The following is a 19,085-nucleotide window of genomic DNA, read 5'->3' on the forward strand; positions in this document are numbered from 1 at the left end:
CCGGTAGCGGAGGTCGAGGAATTAGCATCTGATACCGGGTCTTCTGAATCTTCTGAGCCTGTGGCTTATTCCTTCCACATGGCTCCAAACCAGAGGACCACGATCAACCGAATGTGCGACACTAAAAATAGACAGATTAGCACCATGCGTGCGTTGCTAGTTGCCTTCACCAAATCAGCCAGCCGCCTAAAGGAACCGAGAGTGGCCTCAGAACCTAATCGGCAGGCGTTATTCGTGCCGACATGAGCCACCACATGCAGCCGGTTGCGCCCAGTGCGCTCGATAGCCACCGGCATCTCGCATGAGATCTCCCGTCAAACATACTGGTTGCACACTCGAATTCTCTCCCGCCTTGCCTGCTATCTCCCTGAGGAGATCCATCACACGTATAACGTTGGAGCTCCCAATGACTAGCATACCCACCCTCTGCATTTGTCCGAACTGCGCAGGAAAATCTGTAGCTGCTGCATTTTTGTATGAACTATGCATATTTTGTTGCTTTATTAACTGCGCTATGTATGAACACCATTTTCGAGACAACATTATCTTTCCTCGTCGCGTGAGAAAACAGAAAAAAAGATACGGCATTTAGATGTCCCTTAGTGTGTCTCCCTACGCTTACGACTTTACTGCAACAACAGCAAACACTGTGGATAACCGTTACTACATTAGTGATTTACGAATATAATAACTGGAGAAAGTGATAAATTGACATCGTTCTTTTATCGTGTATAAGCTGGAGGGGTGAAACTGTGTTTGTAGTGTAATAACGAAAAAATTTCATTTAAATCTATTCGTAGGAACACCTTTGAAATTATGAAACAGTCCTACAAAGAAATATGCAAAATGTACAAATGTATAAGTACAGTATCCCGAACAGTTTCTGTTCGCTTAGCGCAGCTGATTCGTGTGTCTGCAACGTGATTTTGTAAACGTTATTTCATAGCGCTATAGACGGCTACCGTTTTCGCCTACAGCAGTTTGCGCTTAGCAGTTCAAAGATGTTAGAAACGCTGCCAGGTGTCAGTGGTTCCCTGATGTTGGCTGCAGGAGTGACAGAAAGCTGGTTCTTAACCCCCCGCCCTGTTGCCTCTCTGTAAGGGATGTGTGTACAAAATTTGGTTGAAATCGATGTAGTGGTTTATGAGGTGATTGGAACTCACACTCTCGCTTAACACACACACACACACACACACACACACACACACACACACACACACAGGCACACACACATTTCTTACAACATGTATGGATGTTTCAAGTAGTGAGTTGCCACTTGAAAAGGTGTCCAATAGTTTTCTGTTGAAGCTCCTAAATGTGTATGTGTCTGGAAAATCCCATACATCGTAAACCGTAAGTATCGTAACAAGTGATACGTACTAGTGTTTCTGTATGACAATAGTGTGCCGCAGATTAGAGGTAATTTTTAGCTGCCGGAATCGACGCATCGAAGTAGTTGGAACTATTAGTTCCCTCAGTAAAATCCCAAAGGAAAAAGAAGTATGGGCCAGCCTATCTTTTTTTTTTAAAAAAAGAGGATGTGAGCGGTTCTGACGTCGAACAGGCCGATAACTCCACTTTTTATTTTAATGGCAATGATGATAGCGTTTCTCTTTATCTGACAACTTATTTATGGTGTACTGGTTGAAACTAATTAAAAATGTGTGTTAACTTTGTCGACAGTGGCCACCAGTCACAAAGGTCATCGGAACGAATGACCCGCAGACAATTTTATTTTATATCTCATGCGTTTCCTCATACTTCATTTTCCTAAATATAATTGAAATTGAAAATATATTTTCGCAATACGCTTACAAGTATGAAATGTTGTGTGAGATAGCAAACGAGATGAAATTAAAATTGCGGTACCGGTGTAACATAACAGTGCTAATTTAAAAGCTCAATAACAATCGTATATTACCGAAGTGAAACAAATACATTATGCTTCTTAGTATACGGAGTACGTTCCGTTTATTCCGAAAGCAGAAATAAATTCAGTTTTCATAATTCTGAAACGGGTTTTTCTCTATTTTTTTTTTTTTTTTTTTTTTGATGTGACTGTATCGAATAACGTAAATCCAGAGAGACAACGTTAAAGCTGTCATTACTACACTGGATTACTACACGTGAGGATTGTGTGTGTGTGTGTGTGTGTGTGGCCAGGGGTGGGGGAAAGGAGGGAAGGAGGAGAGGAGCCCCAGTTCTCGTCGGTGTGTACTGTTTCAGTAGATGGGTAATTTTGGAAGTCGATTTAAGGAACGTATAAAATGCTATAGTCTGGATAAATGTAACAAATCAGCAGTAGTCTTAAGACAATTTTAAAGCAATAGACATAAGATGTGCCAATCTAAACAAACGACTGCCAGACTGTCCGTATCCTGTACATTGCTGTAAAATGAGGTGATGGATACTCCTCCAGGCTACAAATCAGCCATATTGTATTAAGTACACCGTGTTTACGTGTATGTAGAAAAAATTATACAGCGAATTATGGCAAAAAACAGCGACAAAATAAATAATACACAGCGTAATGTTACACAACAGCACAGCAAGTCTACCAAGGATAAAAACGAAGCTTCCGGGCGCCAAAATCGAAAGTGAACAACTGTCATGCAGAAAAGTGTCTCATACGGTTACCGTAACACAATAACTGATGCAATACTATCTTGTATCGCACACAAGATGTGGTGCCAATCATAATAAACAGCAAGACACGGCTCCACCCAAGCAGAAGATATAGCTGGACGTCAGTCTCTGGGCAACCAGTGCTCCCCCCACCCCTCCCTCCTAATACACAACAGCCCCCATAGCAAATAACAGTTAACAAAAAGTTCTATGTTTGTGTAGTGCAAGACATTTTTCCGTATGCATAAATGCATGAAGATGGGCATAATATGCTTGAATCGCGCTGCGTTACGTGAAATTAAACATAAAACAAATAAAAATGACTGGTGCTGAAAATACAAATACATCATTATTTCACTCAGTCAGCATTCCCAAACATAGCCAGTTTGGGAACAGTTAATTAATATTAAAAACATGAAATGCTTGCAAAGCACTCGATTTGCTCCAAGGAGCCTAATTACCACTTAACTAAAACGCAGACTTCTATTTCTATTTGGATGGTATTCGTACTGATCCATCAGAATTATTCGAGCGAAGTTATTTTTCTCTTGAAGTCACAAGTCGTCTGACACATTTTTTATGGGGCCTTCCCAGCTGCCCATCTAATTTAATCTGCTGTCTTTCACAAAAGCTGTCATCTGAGCCATTATTGTAGTTAGTTTTTTCTATATATTCCTTTCCCTGTTGAAATTACAGAGAGCTTTCTCGTGTTTCATTAGTCCGCCCACTTAACTCTTAGCATCCTTCTTCAACACCACACAATAAACGCTTCGATTTTCTTCTTTTCTGGTTTTTCCACAGTCCGTGATTCACTCATATACTCAAATGCATAATCTCAGACAGTTATTGCTCAAGTTAGGGTATATTATTGATTTTAGTAACCTTCTTTTGACAAGAGAAGCTCTCTTCTCGTCCGGTAAGATGCCTACTTATTTTACTCACCACGCATTAGCATTCTTCCAAGATACCAGTATTCGTAGCACTGTTTGGTAGTCTTCAGTTAGGCAAGTTTGCTGCTAACGTTATTTCTGCAACTCCCCATATTTCAGTCTTACATTGTTTCGTCTGCTACGTCGATTGTACATCTCATTCAACAGGCTCTGTAATTCCTTCTCACCTTCACAGATAATAGTTTTCTCAGCAGTGATTGTTATTACTGGTCCGAGTGCAACATGTGAATCTTTCTACATCTTCCTTATATGTTTCTTCGATGTAAAGGTTCGGTAGTAACTAGGAAATATTGCATCCCTGCTTTGTGCCATCTTTAATCCCGAAACTTCTCTGGCCAGCTCCACTCAGATCGACCCTCTTGGTATGTAATCTAAATTACACAATAAGCCCTAGCATTTATTTTCTAAGTTTTCATAGTGACCAGTAAACTTCCTGTCGTTAGTTCTGTTTACCTTACTATGTGGTGCAAATATATAATTTGCAAAGGCTTTTTCCACCATGGATTTCGGTGCTTGCACTGTAAGGTAACAACATACCGGTACATTTCTTTGAACGGATACATGACAGTAGTTGGTCAAGTTACCAACGGTTCACTTTGCCGAGTAATATCTACTGTATTCTGTTTGTGTGTACCACTTTGTCATTTGATAAGAGTCGAGTGCGAGTATGACCAGACTCTGTAAGATGAAGGATTTTTAGCTTTTCCGCACTCCAGTCGGTTAATCAATCAACCGTACGTGGATGCATTTTAGGATATGGTGAATACAACCAGCTCTAATCAGGAGACGTGTATCACTTACAGCCAAAAACGATTCCAACTTGACACTCAGCTGTAACAGTTTCGATATGATGTTCTAATTAATCAACTCGTTAATTATAATGCTGACTACGGGTGGAGCTGAAACTGGTCAAAGTGTTTGTAATAAACGTTTTTCGAAATAATGTCAACACTTTTAAAACAAACATATCACCTATGCAATTATAAAAAGAAGGGACTGCAGAACTAGCCAATTGTAGCGGCAGTGTTTGTATTGTACTACTTCATGTGCATAGCGATTTCTTATTTTCTCAACAAGTATAAAGCCACTCCTAATAATAAATTTAATTTCACTGAATCACATAGATCGACAATTTTGAAAACACTCAGTTTTAGGTTGCAAACTATATCGTGACTTTTAATATAGGGACACAAGCTAGTGACTTGATGTAGAAACACTCATACAATCACCTCAGACATTTAAGTTTTCCCAATCTAACCAGAACTTGAATTTTCTTCGCCGATTAGTAATGGAATACAGACAGAAATTTAAAAAAAAATGGTAAGCTATGCAAGAATGTTGCACATAGGTGAGAAACAGAGAAAAGTAAACTTAAAGTAGAGACACACTAAATATGTAACTATAAGGTGTTTGGGACATAAGTGCAGATATTTCCATTATTAGAACCTTAAAATGTACTTTTTTTTCTACGTCTAGCAGTCTTCCCGCAAACTCGTCACGTACTGTGCCAATTTTCTACTTGATGTTTTCGGCACAGTCGTAAATGCAACACTAAGTGAACTACGTCTGTCAATATAGACAAACCATTTGGTATATACGTGTATACAGGGGAAAATAAGCATTTAGGACTTCCCACATTTGGTTGGAGGTACTAACCAGCCTAAAGTCATGTTACTCCAAATAGCTATAACCATTAGGCTACAAATGAAGTGAATAGTGATGTAATATTGTTCAGGAGGGTATCCGCAGTCACCAATATCTGCACTTATACCCTCAAAATTCTACATTAAGGAAAATAAGATCAGAGCTTTGGTTTCGAGCTGAAAAAGTTTATGGTGTATGAGTCAAAAGTCGAATTAGTTTAGAAACGTGAAAGCCAGCTTAGATTACCTTATTTTTACATAAATACATTGCAACTTCCTAACAACGCTGGGTTCGGAAAATTATTCTTCTGATTCATTCCAGTTAGCGATTCTCGACTCAAATGTTGGTATCTATTTGGAAGAAAAATGTAGACGCTTGCTTGTTAGTTGTGTGACATCGCAACGGCAGTGGAGGAAAGGTATACGGTGTTGCTAATATAGTTACTCGTCATCCTTATTGTGACACGGCAGCTTACTATATAATAATTACATGTGCAGTATTTGTAGCAGTAATCTGGAAAATAACAGTGTCATGTGACCTCCTGCTGTCATTTGACGTAATGATATGCTACATCACAGGTAAGATGGTGGTAAGTAACAATAGGATTTTCAAACCCAAGTAATCCTACTTGTGATGATAAATTCCTTTAGTTAAAGTGGTATGAGCTGTAAGTATTGAGAGTTGATCTACTGACGAACCGCGACTTCATCCTCGACTTAAGACGTATTTACAGGACAATATTCGATGGGGATGGGATAAGCGCACTTCTCTCGTTTCGTGTCCTCCAACGCCGATCATCCTATATGTCGATCTGCAGCAGATGTTGGCAAAGCTGAGCTCTCTGACATTTTCTTTCTCGAAGTCGTGACTTCCTTCTAAGGGTAATAACTGCTACTTTAACTAGCCACGGGCAGTGAATGGCGGCAAGACAAGGAAGTGTTCGTTTTTTATGACATGACCTGAATACGCGAGATAGTATAATGACCATTTCATTCGACTACTCATGATCATATCAGACTGCAGTTATCCTGCGTCAGCGTCCGATTCTCAGTCAACGTTTGAGGTCCCATTTCTGTTTATTTAAGTCATCAAACATTGCAACGGTTTGACGCTGTCCTACAGACTTTCCTATCTTGGGCTAACATTTTCATATCTACTAAATGGTTCACCCCATAACTTCTGTATTGTCCTGTGTGGACGTCATCCACCAGGACGTAGCGGCTGCAGACGCCCTGGCTGGTGACGTGCGAGCCGCCTGTTGAGTCGTTATGCTTTAGTAGGAGTTCGGAGGGCATCAGAAAATCGAACAGGGGAGTGTCCATGACACACGCCTGCGCACGATTCTGAGAAAGTTCTTCTTTATCGCCCAAGAAATATCTAGGGGCACATAGTTAGTGTAAAAGGAGTCTTTCTTGACAGGTACAGTCATGTTCAAAAGTATCCGAACGACCTGAATTGCATTTCGCCTGATTCGCATGCAACCCACATAACACAGCTGTCTAGCAGGTCCTCTAATAGCTCCTTGGTACAGTCGTTTGACTATTGAAAATGGTTCCAACCAGTCACCACTAGAAAACACTGCTCTGTGTCCCAAGTAATACCACGATACTACAAATATCAGGGAACACCTTATCGCAGACAAGACTGTCCTTAAGGCTCGTAAGCTTACACTTATTACAATAAATGACATACCTGAAATGTTACCACTCTCATTATTACGTCAGATAGGTAATGCAAGTAGTAAGTTCGTCGTATTCATGATTTCATCTTCAAAGTAACATACCGTATTTATAATTTAACACAAAATGACATTAAAAATTTGTTATTCACGAGCAGCTTGTTGAGAATCTGTATGAACTTCATATGACGTACGAACCGTCTCGTTCTGCATTTGGATTCAAACCCACGTCATGCAGACTAAGCAAAGATTTCGTGACTGACGGAAACTAACAATCATTCCAAATTAGGCATACGGAGAGTCATTTACCTAGATTTTAGACAGTATAAGTTAGTAAATATCAACTTTAAATTACATAATTCAGACATTTTTAAAGGACGCGAATTTCTACCCAGCATCTATTGTCCCTGTTAACGAATTACGACAGATGTTAAATATTGCTTCTTAACAAGTAACTTACTTGAAATGCCGTGAGTTAAAGCCTTGTGTTGGACAGGGATTCGAACCCAGAACGTAATCGGAATGATATCGAAGTACAATCAACTGCCACATTTCGGATTTTCTCGGCAGTAGCTAGATGTTTTAACTGGAATGACGAGATGAAACATTAACTTTTTCCTTCCCAGGACTCCAACCCGGCACCTATCGCTGTTATATTCTAGAGAAAACGAACGTTAAATATGGGTTGGTTGCACTTAGCAGCGACATGTGAGCATGTTTTTTGAACTAGAAATAATATGACGAAGAGTTCAGTGCTGACTGGGAATAGAGCTCCACGCATATCGTTGTTGACTACACACAAAGAGAAGTCAGCTACCATTTTTTTCTCCACCAGCAGCTTGGAATAACAATGAACTTACAGTGATCTCGCAAATGGTTCTGTGTCTAACTGGGAGTCAAAAACGTCAGATATCGTTAGTGTTGACAACGAATGAAAATACATTTAAAATCAGCAGATAGGTGATCTCATGCTAGACCTTGATAATACGTAATAAAATATTTAGTGCCGGGCCATGATTCGAACCCATTCACGCGCAATATGTGGAGATGTTGAGGAATCTGCGGTTTTAAACAAACAACAAATTATAGCCGAGCTGTATTGTCACGAAGGAATCAAATTCGGCGTTAAGGGCGGTCTGAGTTGCATTCCCTGTTCAGAACCAATTGTATCGACATACAGAAGGTCAGATAAAAGATGGAGTAAGTATCCTGTGAGCCTACATAGCATTTGTTTCGTCACTAGAATTAAATAACTAGTATAAGATAGGTTACTAGTGATAGACTTACTACATGTTGCCACTCCTGGCTTTATTGTGGTCGAACCTAACGTCTACTTGGTAGAGAACGAATATCATTTTTAATGTGAATTTCAGACCACAATGCTATTATATCTTCTTCACTCGGTGCAGCCAGAAGAGAGTGGAATCTGTCCCTATCTAAAATCATTGACAGAAGTTGGGATTGAACCCAGACCATAGGTATATTAACCTAAAATCAGTCCAACAGACCACCAAATCCACTTCCTTGTGGCTCCGTTTCTTATCATAACGCCGTTGCGCCACACTGGATGAGAATTCTGTCACACAGGCTCCCTGTAGTAATTTGCAGCATGTTCAGTACATTCATTTACTTGGTTGACCTAATCGCCATGAACTAGCTACCTCGGCTACCCAGTGCATTCATTCGACTCTAGTTTGTAATCACCGAAATAAAATCACGTAACTGCAACCTACACAGAAATGTCAACAGTGTAGGATGCAGAAATTTAAATAGGAAGTGTTCCTTTCCACTTGAGCTACTGTATTGCACTATCTGTTTGTTGAAAACATCGTGCACTGCAAAAGAAAAGGTGTCACTGTTTCTCTCTCAGAAGTCTAGACCCGGCCATATGCATTTTCTCACAGCGCTGTGAAATGCGGAAGTTCTGGAGGCATTGTGTTTGAGTTCTTGAGATATTATAGCTACCTCTCAGCTAGTAGCGCAATGATGAGCGTCGCACACTGTAGATAAGATGTCGCGAGTTCGAGTACATCCTTTGCTACGTTTTTTAAAACGCAGTTCTGCTGTCTGCTAAAGTTAACAATCTAATGGAACTTGTAACATAATTCCCCTCACTTCTCAACCCAAAATAGTCGAATGTGAAAAAAGGGGTAATTTCTGCGACATTTTGTTCTTTTCAGGTTTAATAGACAGCCAGGCAGCAGATGCATCTCGAAACTTTTGTAGTATGCATGGGGAGAGCGCATTAGCTGCCGTCTGGTAGGGTCATTTTATTTTTCTTCATACCTTGTTTGACAGCTTTAACTCAGAACAAGTTTTCTACATGCATGTAATCAATAAACAGCATGTGCATGTTCAGACTGTTATAGATAACAGCAGAGAATTCGAATATATCGTTGCTTGTTAATTTCTCTCTCATGTTTACTAAAGGAAACCTAACGAAATTGTGAACTGTATCCTAACAAATGAAACAAAACTCCCCACGATAACCTTTCGACGAAAGTTAGTTTTTTAAAACTGAGTACCTGTACACAAGCGTGCCTCTATCGACACAAATTAATAAAATGGTACTCACTTAGATTTTGATTGGGTTTGTGTTTAATTGGTATGCTGTGCCATACTCAAGAAGTATGCAAATGTATTCCTAGAAACCCAAAATGTGCTTGTCAGCAGCAGAAAGAGGCGTTACCCGCTGTGCAGCATTGTAAGTTTTTCACTATTGCACAATGAGCCGAAAGTATTTTCTTGAGATTTCCTTATCGATGTTTGATCTGAGTGCTTGTAGCTCTTTCACAGAAGGGATACAAAATCTACACTCAGTGCGACTTGGTCTGCGAACCATAACAGATGCTTTTTATAGGTTAGCGCGTTACAACAGAGTTGGCAAAGGCTGATGTGTCTCACTCCCCTCTTCCGAGTCCAATAGTGGCTACAATTCGTAAACTGCTATTTAAAGGACGAGATTAGCTGCGATTTAAATGTGCATCGACTTTCCTGGGCTGAACACCGTAAATTTACAATCATTTGGTTACACCTCAAGCGATAATAACTCAGAAAATGGTTCAAATGGCTCTGAGCACTATGGGACTTAACATCTATGGACATCAGTCCCCTAGAACTTAGAACTACTTAAACCTAACTAACCTAAGGACACCACACACATCCATGCCCGAGGCAGGATTCGAACCTGCGACCGTAGCAGACGCGCGGTTCCGGACTGAGCGCCTAGAACCGCGAGACCACCGCGGACGGCTAATAACTCATATTATACAATGGAAATGACAGGTAAAATCAAGTGAACTTTGAGGCTTAATTCCGTGCACACCAGGAAGTAACTCGTCGATCACAGAGTTGCCAAACATACGTTGCCTTGATTCCAAATCTCAGTTACAGTGCCAGCAGGACGAAGACGAACCGATGTGATCCTACAGCAGGCTGGGAAGTGGCCATAACTGGTGTCTCCAAGTCGCGGCTGCTACGGCCTGGAATACGTAATGCGTTTGATTCGCATTTCTGTAACTAGGTTTAGGGACTGTAGCCTAGTTACTAATAATACTCAGAACTGACTGCAAACTAAGCATCATAAGTCAGTAATTCTTATAGTTGTTTTTATATTCCTTTCGTAAGTGTACTCAAAACGAAGAAACTCATTCACAGACGTTTTCGTGCCTCGCCGATAGTGGAGCAAAACAAACAAATAAAAATAAAAAAGAATGAGTATGTATACATGTGTGTGTGTGTGTGTGTGTGTGTGTGTGTGTGTGTGTGTGTGTGTGTGTGTGTGTGTGACAGAGAGAGAGACATAAAAACTAAAAAGAATGAGAGAATGATAGTAAAAAATTGTTGTAAGGAAATTGAATCATGGTACGTAAAGAAATCTTTCATTAAAATGACACGTTCCACATCATTACGAAATATCGTATTCATGATCTATTGAACAAGAATTAATCTAATCTAAACACATCATATTGATGAGTAGCTATGAGGAGTCATGAATTCTAGAATTTTTTGCCAATACCAGTAACGAAATCTAAACTTGAAAATGAAAGAGGACAGGTTTTGTAATAAACCGGGACTCCTACCAAGACCATTTCGTCCCTGAACTAACCACGAAATGTGTCTGGTATACCTCCATTCTGAAGTAACAAAGTGTGCATGCATTTAAAGATGAAGTGCATGATGAGATGTTCTGTGATGGAGATACGAACTCAACACGTAATCGGATTGTTAACTAAGTAAAATCAAATGTTACGTATCGGTTTTTCTTACCAGCTGCTAGGTGTTTGAATCTAAAATAAGGATACAAGCTTTTGTGCCTAAGCGACAATCGAACCGCCCACCTATCGTGCATCCACGAATATAGCTTAAGTATCAGTTGCTTACTCACCAACAGTAAGATGTGTGCGTGTTTGACCAGAAATGACGACACCTATTGCGATTGTTGGCGATCTTTGTACTGGGTCAGGATTCGGACCCACATACTTACCTTTGGAGGAGAACTAGAGAAGATTGCAGTCTTGGGAAAAGGAACTAAATGATTGAACTATTCTGTTCCGAGAGATTCAGATCCTCGTAAGAGGAGATAAGAATTCGAATCAGAGTCCAGCACCAAATTTTTCAACGTCTCTAGTGCAATCAAGCCCTGTTCCTCTAAATGGCTACCGGTTTATCAAATAAAATAAAATTTTCTAATGTAAGTAAGTTTACTGGCGACTGTATTTCTGTTTACCATGACTTTCGCTATGTTATTGGATCTGCCCAGTTGGTGATGAAGGAACGTGATGTTTAATGCGGATTCTGGATTATAACGTTTTCTCTTGAGGTTACCAGAGGCAAAATAAATCTGTTTTCGCCTCTTAAAAGTAAATGCCTGAACCCACGCATTGCACCTGTGATAGTTCGTTCCACCAGACCACTGTGGCCACATTTCCCAGCCCCAGGAGTTTGCTGTAACGGATTATGTGCTTGGCTTACAAAATTAGTCACGGTGGAATAAGTACGAGTCTATTAAATGGCTAAGTAGAAGCAAGCTTCTGACGCGGAGATTATGATGTTCTCATGTCAGCAGGATGTGAAGACTCATCTAGGCATCGTAGGTTCGAAGTGAAGCTATTTTAAAATTTTCACGAATTCAGCAAATTTCTTAGTTTGACAAAATCCACTGGGAAGTGTGAAGTTACCGAATAATTCGATTATTACCGTCATTATTACTATCATTTTCTTCATACCGCTGCTGGAACACTGTACTTGAAGATCATTTGATGCCTTTTGGTCACTATAGAAGTAGTTTCCCAAGAACAGGTTCTTTCCCTGTCTACGGAATCCTTTTCATGTTAATATCAGACATCAGCAATTACTCGTAGATTACATTAAAACTAAAGTAATTGATGAAAACGTTGCTTGATAACAAAAACACGCTGCCTTTCTTCATTTACTTGAGCCTAGAAATGGCTATCGAGTACTGCCAAACCAAAAGGCAAGAGATCTTACTGCCTTCCGATATACGTCGCTGTCAGTTCTTCCACAAAATTTTACAATCCGTATGCATTGCATACACACAGTAATTACTGTTACAGTGTACTCATGGAGCCAAATGAGTGAATTGCGTATTTTCCAGTTAGAAAGAGCACTGGCAAACAGTCTTCGCTACATTAGGTTACTTAATCTGGTGTCACTCTGAGTTAGAATTTTTGGTCAGCGACTAAGTGTAAGGTCAATGAGTTGGAGTTGTGAAATACTTTCCTACATTACAGAACCGAATATTAAATTTGAACTACTATTGCGAAAACTTTGTACTTGGATGGCTTACAATGAAAATCTTTCTGTTTATTGCAAAGGAAAACAACTGATTTTCTAAAACATTGTCTGTCATGCACAACTTGAAACAGATCATGTCGACCAAATCATATGGAAGAACTGACAGCGACGTATATCGGAAGACAGTAAGATCTCTTGCCTTTTGGTTTGGCAGTACTCGACAGCCATCTCTAGGCGCAAGTAAATGAAGAAAGGCAGCGTGTTTTTGTTATCAAGTAACTTCATCAACTACTTTAGTTTTAATGTAATCTACGAGTAATTGCTGATGTTTGATATTAACATGAAAAGGATTCCGTAGACGGGGAAAGAACCTGTTCTTGGGAAACTACTTCAAGTACAGTGTTCCAGCAGCGGTATGAAGAAAATGATAGTAATAATGACGGTAATAATCGAATTATTCGGTAACTTCACACTTCCCAGTGGATTTCCTCAAAACTAAGAAATTTGCTGAATTTGTGAAAATTTCAAAATGGCTTCACATCGAAACTACGATTCCTAGATGAGTCTTTACATCCTGCTGACATGAGAACATCATAATCTCCGCGTCAGAAGCTTGCTTCTACTTAGCCATTTAATAGACTCGTACTTATTCCACCGTGACTAATTTTGTAAGCCAAGCACATAATCCGTTACAGCAAACTCCTGGGGCTGGGAAATGTGGCCACAGTGGTCTGGTGGAACGAACTATCACAGGTGCAATGCGTGGGTTCAGGCATTTACCTTTAAGAGGCGAAAACAGATTTACTTTGCCTCTGGTAACCTCAAGAGAAAACGTTATAATCCAGAATCCGCATTAAACATCACGTTCCTTCATCACCAACTGGGCAGAGCCAATAACATAGCGAAAGTCATGGTAAACAGAAATACAGTCGCCAGTAAACTTACTTACATTAGAAAATTTTATTTTATTTGATAAACCAGTAGCCATTTAAAGGAACAGGGCTTGATTGAACTAGACACGTTGATAAATTTGGTGCTGGACTGTGATTCGAATTCTTATCTCCTCGTTCGAGGATCTAAATCTCTCGGAACAGTATGGTTCAATCATTTAGTTCCTTTTCCCAAGACTGCAATCTTCTCTAGTTCTCCTTCAAAGGTAAGTATGTGGGTCCGAATCCTGACCCAGTACTAAAATCGCCAACAATCGCAATAGGTGTCGTTATTTCTGGTCAAACACGCACACATCTTACTGTTGGTGAGTAAGCAACTGATACTTAAGCTATATTCGTGGATGCACGATAGGGGGGCGGTTCGATTGTCGCTTAGGCACAAAAGTTTGTATCCCTATTTTAGATTCAAACACCTAGCAACTGGTAAGAAAAACCGATACGCAACATTTGATTTTACTTAGTTAACAATCCGATTACGTGTTGAGTTCGTATCTCCATCACAGAACATCACATCATGCACTTTATCTTTAAATGCATGCACACTTTGTTACTTCAGAATGGAGGTATACCAGACACATTTCGTGGTTAGTTCAGGGATGAAATGGTCTTGGTAGGAGTCCTGGTTTATTACAAAACCTGTCCTCTTTCATTTTCAAGTTTAGATTTCGTTACTGGTATTGGCAAAAAATTCTAGAATTCATGACTCCTCATAGCTACTCATCAATACGATATGTTTACATTAGATTAGATTAATTCTTGTTCAATAGATCATGAGTACGATATTTCGTAATGATATGGAACGTGTCATTTTAATGAAAGATTTCTTTACATAGCATGATTCAATTTCTTTACAACAATTTTTTACTTTCTTTCAGTCATCGTTTTTATTTTTATCGCTCTCTCTCTGACACACACACACACACACACACACACACACACACACACACACACACACACACACACACACGTAGAGACACACATTCTTTTTTTATTTTTATTTGTGTGATGTGCTCCACTACTGGCTGCGCACGAAAACGTCTGTGAATGAGTTTCTTCGTTTTGAGTACACTTACGAAAGGAATATAAAAACAACTATGAGAGTTACTGACTCATGATGCTTAGTTTGCAGTCAGTTCTGAGTATTATTAGTAACTAGGCTATAGTCCCCAAACCTAGTTACAGAAATGGGAATCAAACGCATTACGTATTCCAGGCCGTAGCAGCCGCGACTTGGAGACACCAGTTATGGCCACTTCCCAGCCTGCTGTAGGATCACATCGGTTCGTCTTCTTCCTGCTGGCACTGTAACTGAGATTTGGCATCAAGGCAACGTATGTTTGGCAACTCTGTGATCGACGAGTTACTTCCTGGTGTGCACGGAATTAAGCCTCAAAGCTCACTTGATTTTACCTGTCATTTCCATTGTATAATCTGACTTATTATCGCTTGAGGTGTAAACAAATGATTGTAAATTTACGGTTTTCAGCCCAGGAAAGTCGATGCACATTTAAATCGCAGATATGTAAACAAATGATTGTAAATTTACGGTTTTCAGCCCAGGAAAGTCGATGCACATTTAAATCGCAGATAATCTCGTCCTTCAAATAGCGATTTACGAATTGTCGCCACTATTGGTCTCGGAAGAGGGGAGTGAGACACTTCAGCCTTTGCCAACTCTGTTGTAACGCGCTAACCTATAAAAAGCATCTTTTATGGTTCGCAGACCAAGTCGCACTGAGTGTAGATTTTGTATCCCTTCTGTGAAAGAGCTACAAGCACTCAGATCAAACATCGATAAGGAAATCTCAAGAAAATACTTTCGGCTCATTGTGCAATAGTGAAAAACTTGCAATGCTGCACAGCGGGTAACGCCTCTTTCTGCTGCTGACAAGCACATTTTGGGTTTCTAGGAAAACATTTGCAAACTTCTTGAGTATGGCACAGCATACCAATTAAACACAAACCCAATCAAAATCTGAGTACCATTTTATTAATTTGTGTCTATAGAGGCACGCTTGTGTACAGGTACTCAGTTTTAAAAAACTAACTTTCGTCGTAAGGTTATCGTGGGGAGTTTTATTTCATTTGTTATGATACAGTTCACAATTTTCGTTAGGTTTCCTTTAGTAAACATGAGAGAGAAATTAATAAGCAACGATATATTCGAATTCTATGCTGTTATCTATAACAGTCTGAACATGCACATGCTGTTTATTGATTACGTGCATGTAGAAAACTTGTTCTGAGTTAAAGCTGTCAAACAAGGTATGATGAAAAATAAAATGACCCTACCAGACGGCAGCTAATGCGCTCTCCCCATGCATACTACAAAAGTTTCGATTTGCATCTGCTGCCTGGCTGTCTATTAAACCTGAAAAGAACAAAATGTCGCAGAAGTTACCCCTTTTTTCACATTCGACTATTTTGGGTTGAGAAGTGAGGGGAATTATGTTACAAGTTCCATTAGATTGTTAACTTTAGCAGACAGCAGAACTGCGTTTTAAAAAACGTAGCAAAGAATGTACTCGAACTCGCGACATCTTATCTACAGTGTGCGACGCTCATCATTACGCTACTAGCTGAGAGGTAGCTATAATATCTCAAGAACTCAAACACAATGCCTCCAGAACTTCCGCATTCCACAGCGCTGTGAGAAAATGCATATGGCCGGGTCTAGACTTCTGAGAGACAGACAGTGACACCTTTTCTTTTGCAGTGCACGATGAACAAACAGATAGCGCAATACAGTAGCTCAATTAGAAAGGAACACTTCCTATTTAAATTTCTGCATCCTACACTGTTGACATTTCTGTGTAGGTGGCAGTTACGTGATTTTATTTCGGTGATTACAAAATAGAGACGAATGTATGCACTGGGTAGCCGAGGCAGCTAGTTCATGGTGATTCGGTCAACCAAGTAATTGAATGTACTGAACATGCTGCAAATTACTACAGGGAGCCTGTGTGACAGAATTCTCATCCAGTGTGCCGCAACGGCGTTATGATAAGAAACGGAGCCACAGGGAAGAGTATTTGGTGGTCTGTCGGACTGATTTTAGGTTCATATACCTATGGTCTGGGTTCAATTCCAACTTCTGTGAAAGATTTTAGATAGGGAGAGACAGATTCCACTCTCTTCTGGCTACACCGAGTGAAGAAGATATAATAGTATTGTGGTCCGAAATTCACATTAAAAATGATATTCGTTCTCTACCAAGTAGACGTTAGGTCCGACCACAATAAAGTCTGGAGTGGCGACATGTAGGAACTATGACCAGTAACCTATCTTATACTAGTTATTTAATTCTAGTGACGAAACAAATGCTATGTAGGCTCACAGGATACTTGCTCCGTCTTGTATCTGACCTTCTGTATGTCGATACAATTGGTTCTGAACAGGGAATGCAACTCAGACCGCCCTTAACGCCGAATTTGATTCCTTCGTGACAATACAGATCGGCTACAATTTGTTGTTTGTTCAAAACTGCAGATTCCTCCACGTCTCCATATATTGCGCGTAAATGGGCTCGAATAATCGCCCGGCACTTAAGATTTCATTACGTATTATCAAGCTCTAGCATGAGAACACATATCTGCTGGTGGATAATAAATCTGATTTTTAATGTATTTTCATTTGTTGTCAACACTAACGGTATCTTGCGTTTTTGACTCCCAGTGAGACACAGAACTATTTACGAGATCACTGTAAGTTCAAGATGTTATTCCAAGCTGCTGGTGGAGAAAAATTTGGTAGCTGACGTCTCTTTGTGTGTAGTCAACAACGATATGCGTGGAGCTCTATTCCCAGTCAGCACTGAACTCTTCGTCATATTATTTCTAGTTCAAAAAGCATGCTCACATGTCGCTGCTAAGTGCAACCAACCCATATTTAACGTTCGTTTTCTCTAGAATATAACAGCGATAGGTGCCGGGTTGGAGTCCTGGGAAGGAAAAAGTTAATGTTTCATCTCGTCATTCCAGTTAAAACATCTAGCTACTGCCGAGAATATCCGAAATGTGGCAGTTGATTGTGCTTCGATATCATTCCGATTACGTTCTGGGTTCGAATCCCTTTCCAATACAAAACTTTACCTCACGGCATTTCAAGTAAGTTACTTGTTAAGAAGCAATATTTAACATCTCTCGTAGTTCGTTGACAGGGACAATAGATGCTGGGTAGAAATTCGCGTCCTTTGAAAATGTCTGAATTATGTAATTTAAAGTTGATATTTACTAACTTATACTGTCTAAAATCTAGGTAAATAACTCTCTGTATGGCTAATCAGGAATGACTGTTACGTTCCGTCAGTCACGAAATCTTTGCTTAGTCTGCATGACGTGGGTTTGAATCCATATGCAGAACGAGACGGTTCGTCGCGTCATTTGAAGTTCATACATATTCTCTACAAACTGCTCATGAATAACTTAAATTTTTAATGTCATATTGTGTTAAATAATAAATTCGGTATGTTACTTTGAAGATGAAATCATGAATACGACGAACTTACTACTTGCATTACCTATCTGACGTAATAATGAGAGTGGTAACATTTCAGGTATGTCATTTATTGTAAAGTGTAAGCTTACGAGCCTTAAGGACAGTCTTATCTGCGATAAGGTGTTCCCTGATATTTGTAGTGTCGTGGTATTACTTAACATCTTGACTTATTGCGACACAGAGCAGTGTTTTCTAGTGGTGACTTGTTGGAACCATTTTCAATAATCAAACGACTGTACCAAGGAGCGATTAGAGGACCTGCTAGACAGCTGCGTTATGTGGGTTGCATGCGAATCAGGCGAAATCCAATTCAGGTCGTTCGGATACTTTTGAGCATGACTGTACATACAGATGATCGTAACAGATTTTCCAATTTTTTGTAGTTATGTCAGGAGTTACGTGATTGCGTTGAAAACGGTGATGAAGTGATTTTCAGGCCTCCAGACTACTAAAAGCTTCTAGATGAACTACCGAAATGAGAAAGTTGGCAAACTGTCCTCTGGGCGATCAGTAAGTTCAATCGTATTTATACTGCAGACCATTCAGTGCAGTGCTCTGACAGAGTAGCAATCTGTATGTTGAGTGAGAAGCCTGAGGGATCCATCGGGACGTTTGGGAAACTGGGGATTTAAGTTTCATTTTGAAAATTTGTGGTAAGGTCTTATGGATCCAAGCTGCTGAGGTCATTGGTCCCTAAGCTTACCCATTACCTAATTCAACTTACGCTAAGGAAGCACACATTCCCATGCCCGAGAGTAACCTCCGAAGTGGAAAGCTGCGTGGACCGTGACATGGCGCCCCTAGACCGCGCGGCTACCCCGCGAGGCTAAGTTTCATTAATAGGCGACTAGGTAGAGTACAAAAATGAATGTGTGCTGGTCGCCTTCGCAGAATTCATATGATTCATCTATGCACTAACGAACATTCCATCTGAACATAAGGAAGATGCAGCATTACTGAAAGAAAGGACTTAGACAAGATGGA

The sequence above is a fragment of the Schistocerca serialis genome, unplaced genomic scaffold, assembly GCF_023864345.2.
Source record: "Schistocerca serialis cubense isolate TAMUIC-IGC-003099 unplaced genomic scaffold, iqSchSeri2.2 HiC_scaffold_1261, whole genome shotgun sequence".
Lineage (NCBI taxonomy): Eukaryota > Metazoa > Arthropoda > Insecta > Orthoptera > Acrididae > Schistocerca > Schistocerca serialis.